Raw genomic sequence first — 5015 nt, 5'->3', positions numbered from 1 at the left:
TAGTTTATGTACTTACCATCATTGGTCATTAGGACTCAGTGATTAGGACGTAGTAATTACTTATTTTTCCCGGTTGTGTTTCAGGTACTTTAGCAAGCGTTTATGCAAACTCGTTCTCGTGCTCGCAAGAGGACTTTAGATACAGCCGGGGAGACAGACGAAGTTCTTGATATTCCGGAGAAGTTAGATTTTGAGGATTCGGATTCAGGAACTGAGCAGAAAGAACCAGTAAATATGGGAGATCGTATTGTTCAAGCTGATCCAGCTCTTATGGATTTTTCTCGGCCTAAAATTGATGACATTCAGTCAAGCATCCTTCATCCGGCTATTCAAGCTAACACCTTTGAAATCAAGTCGGGCACTATTCAGATGGTGCAGAATTCTGTTTCTTTTGGAGGAGCGGCAACTGAAGACCCCAACATGCAAATAAGGAATTTTGTCGAGATCTGCAGCACTTTTAAGTATAATGGCGTGACTGATGAGGCTATCAAGTTGAGGCTTTTCCCATTCTCACTGAGGGACAAGGCTAAAGACTGGTTACATTCTGAACCAGCTGGGTCCATCACTACGTGGCAAGATCTTGTGCAAAAGTTTCTGGTGAAGTTTTATCCGATGGCAAAGACTGCTGCTATGAGGAGTGCTCTTACTCAGTTTGCGCAGCAACCTACAGAATCTATGTGCGAGGCTTGGGAACGCTACAAGGAAATGTTGAGAAAATGTCCACATCATGGAATGCCGGATTGGATGGTGATCACTGGTTTCTATAATGGTTTGGGGGCCCAATCTCGGCCCATGCTCGATGCAGCAGCTGGAGGCGCCTTATGGGCTAAAAGCTATACTGAGGCGTATAATCTTATAGAGACGATGGCTGCAAATGAGCATCAAAACCCAACTCAGAGGATGACGTCAGGCAAGGTAGCAGGTATTCTGGAAGTGGATGCAGCCACCGCTATTGCAGCCCAGCTCCAAGCGCTATCAATGAAGGTTGATTCTCTGGCTACGTATGGAGTTAATCAAATAGCTATGGTTTGTGAGCTTTGTGCAGGTTCTCATGCTACGGATCAGTGTTCTCTTGTCAACGAGTCTGTTCAGTATATGAATAATTATCAGCGACAACAGCAGCCTGTGCCAGCAACCTATCATCCTAACAACAGAAATCATCCAAATTTCAGCTGGGGGAATAATCAGAATGCTATTCAGCCACCATATCAGCAAGGAGTGAGTAAACAGTTTAACCCACCTGGATTCCAGCAACCTCAGCAGTATGCTACAAGGCAATCATATCCTCAACAGGGAAGTGCAGCTGCACCTACTAGTGCTGATTTTGAGGAACTTAAGCTGTTGTGCAAGAGTCAGGCGGTTTCTATCAAGACCTTGGAAAATCAAATCGGTCAATTAGCCAATGCAGTGCTCAATCGTCAACCTGGCACTCTTCCCAGTGACACGGAAGTACCAGGCAGGAAGGAAGCTAAAGAGCAAGTCAAGGCTATTACCTTAAGGTCTGGAAAAGTAGCTGATGCTGAAAGGGCAAAAGAAGTAGAAGCTGAAATTAGAGGTGAAGAATCTACGCAAAAGGAGAAAGCGGCGGAACCAAGGAAGACTACTGTTGAACACACTCTGCCTGAGGCTAATACAGGGGAGAAACAGCTCTATCCTCCACCACCTTTTCCTAAGAGATTGCAGCAACAAAAGCTGGATAGACAGTTCGGGAAGTTTCTGGAGGTGTTCAAGAAACTTCACATCAATATACCTTTCGCTGAGGCTCTGAAACAAATGCCCAGTTATGCGAAGTTTATGAAGACTATTCTTTCAAGGAAGGTGAAACTGGATGACCTTGAAACCGTTGCTCTCACGGAAGAATGCAGCGCTGTTCTGCAGCAAAAGTTACCACCAAAACTGAAAGATCCAGGAAGCTTCACCATTCCTTGCACAATTGGCAATCTGACGTTTGACAAGTGCCTTTGTGATTTGGGAGCAAGCATTAATCTGATGCCGTTGTCGATCTTTAAAAAATTGGATCTGCCTGATCCAAAACCCACATACATGTCGCTACAATTGGCTGACCGTTCCATTACTTACCCAAGGGGCATAGTTGAGGATGTGCTCGTCAAGTTGGATAAGCTCTTCTTTCCAGCAGATTTTGTTATTCTGGATTTTGAGAAAGATAAGAAGATTCCCATAATCTTGGGAAGGCCTTTCTTGGCTTCTGGTCGTACCTTGATAGATGTGCAAAAAGGTGAACTTACCATGCGGGTCCAAGATCAGGATGTGACCTTCAACGTATTCAAGGCAATGAAATTCCCTACAGAAGATGAGGAGTGCTTAAAATTGGATGTGATTGATTCTGCGGTTACTTCGGAACTCGATCACATGCTAATGTCTGATGCATTGGAAAAGGCCTTAGTGGGGGATTTTGACAGCGATGATGAAGATAGCAACGGGCAATTACAATATCTGAACGCTTCTCCCTGGAAGCGAAAGCTGGACATACCATTTGAATCTCTTGGTACTTCTGACCTTAAGAACGCTGCAGGGAAGCTCAAACCATCAATAGAGGAAGCACCTACATTGGAGCTCAAGCCATTACCTAAGCATTTGAGGTATGCTTTTTTAGGTGATTCATCTACGTTACCTGTTATTATTTCATCTGACCTTTCAGGTAGTGAGGAAGACAAGCTCTTAAGGATTTTGAGAGAATTCAAATCGGCTATAGGATGGACCATAGCAGACATCAAGGGGATAAGTCCTTCATATTGCATGCATAAAATTCTGCTAGAGGAAGGTAGTAAGCCAACTGTGGAACAGCAGCGAAGACTGAATCCCATCATGAACGAGGTGGTAAAGAAAAAAATTCTGAAATGGCTAGATGCAGGCATCATTTATCCTAATTCTGACAGCTCGTGGGTGAGCCCCGTGCAATGTGTACCTAAGAAGGGAGGTATCACTGTGGTCGCAAATGAAAAGAATGAGCTCATCCCTACTCGAACAGTTACAGGATGGAGAGTATGCATGGATTATAGAAAATTGAACAAAGCCACAAGGAAGGATCACTTCCCTCTTCCATTTATTGATCAGATGCTTGACAGATTGGCGGGTCATGAGTATTTTTGTCTTCTGGATGGTTATTCCGGGTATAATCAGATTTGTATTGCACCAGAGGATCAGGAAAAGACTACCTTCACTTGTCCATTTGGCACGTTTGCTTTTTGCAGAGTTTCGTTTGGGTTATGTGGCGCACCGGCCACCTTTCAGAGATGTATGATGGCTATATTCTCTAACATGATTGGAAATAACGTCGAAGTGTTCATGGATGACTTCTCCGTCTTTGGACACTCATATGATGAATGTTTGAATAATCTGCGCGCCGTACTCAAAAGATGCGTGGAAACTAATTTGGTGCTCAATTGGGAGAAATGTCATTTTATGGTGCGTGAATGCATTATCCTTGGGCATAAGGTCTCTAGCAAGGGTCTGGAGGTGGATAAGGCCAAGGTGGGAGTCATTGAAAATCTTCCCCCACCTAATTCTGTGAAAGGAATCCGTAGTTTCCTTGGTCATGCGGGTTTTTATCGGCGATTCATCAAGGACTTTTCAAAGATATCTAAGCTGTTGTGCAATTTGCTTGAGAAAGATGTGCCTTTCAAATTTGATGATGAATGTTTGGCAGCATTCGAGACTCTCAAGAAGAGTTTGATCACTGCACCAGTTATTACAGCACCAGATTGGACAGAACCGTTTGAGATGATGTGTGATGCAAGTGTTTAGCGGTAGGTGCAGTTCTGGGACAACGCAAGAAAAATCTCTTCCATGTGGTCTACTATGCGAGTAAGACTTTAAATGGTGCCCAATTGAACTACACCACTACTGAGAAGGAGCTTTTGGCTATAGTCTTTGGTTTTGAGAAATTTCGATCTTATCTGTTTGGTACGAAAGTAACAGTATTCACTGATCATGCAGCTATTCACTATCTGGTTTCCAAGAAGGATTCGAAGCCGAGACTCATTCGTTGGGTGCTTTTACTTCAGGAATTTGAGTTAGAGATCAAAGATAGAAAAGGTACTGAGAATCAAGTAGCTGACCATCTCTCTAGGTTGGAGAATCCCGATTCTACTTCACAAGATAGGACGTTAATCAATGAATCTTTTCCGGATGAGCAGTTGTTTGCAATTCAGGAGGAAGAACCATGGTTTGCAGATATTGTAAACTATCTCGTCAGCAATATAATGCCTCCTAATTTGACATCCACTCAAAAGAAGAAGTTTCTGCATGAGGTGAAGTGGTATATGTGGGATGAACCATATTTGTTTAGACAGGGAGCTGACCAGATCATCAGGAGATGTATCCCGTTCTGTGAGACGGAGGGGATATTACGAGACTGCCATTCCACGGTTTATGGTGGACAGTATGGTGGTGAGAAGACGGCAGCTCGTATTCTGCAAGCAGGTTTTTTCTGGCCTACTTTGTTCAAGGATGCTCATCAGTTTGTTTTAAGGTGTGATCGTTGCCAAAGAGTGGGAAATTTGTCAAGGAAGGATGAGATGCCATTAAATGTGATGCTTTAAGTCGAGGTCTTTGATGTGTGGGGAATCGATTTCATGGGGCCTTTTATCTCGTCTTGCAATAATCAGTACATCTTGCTGGCAGTCGATTATGTCTCAAAATGGGTCGAAGTTAAAGCTTTACCGACAAATGATGCAAAGGCAGTGCTAAATTTTCTTCATAATTAAATTTTCACAAGGTTTGGCACACCTCGGGTAATCATAAGTGATGAAGGATCGCATTTTTGCAACCGTAAGTTCACTTCTATGATGCAGCGTTATAATGTGAATCATCGAGTAGCTACTGCCTATCATCCGCAAACAAATGGGCAAGCGGAAGTGTCTAACAGAGAGATAAAGCGCATTCTAGAGAAGGTTGTTTATCCGTCAAGGAAGGATTGGTCTTTAAAGCTCGATGAAGCTGTTTGGGCTTACAGAACAGCATACAAAACTCCACTTGGGATGTCACCGTTTCAG

General features: G+C 43.4%; 1 non-coding gene across 1 annotated transcript; it reads right to left on the bottom strand.

Annotated features, from left to right (window-relative positions):
- Positions 1 to 627: 627 nt before the first annotated feature.
- On the bottom strand, positions 628 to 734 carry LOC141675590 (small nucleolar RNA R71). The gene has a single exon (XR_012556234.1). It is a non-coding gene; the product is annotated as a small nucleolar RNA R71 (small nucleolar RNA).
- Between the last annotated feature and the right edge of the window lie 4281 nt (positions 735 to 5015).

Source organism: Apium graveolens, chromosome 7, assembly GCF_009905375.1.
Source record: "Apium graveolens cultivar Ventura chromosome 7, ASM990537v1, whole genome shotgun sequence".
NCBI classification, from domain to species: domain Eukaryota; kingdom Viridiplantae; phylum Streptophyta; class Magnoliopsida; order Apiales; family Apiaceae; genus Apium; species Apium graveolens.
Note: the sequence above shows the minus strand (reverse complement) of the source record. Positions and strands in the feature narration are given on the sequence as shown.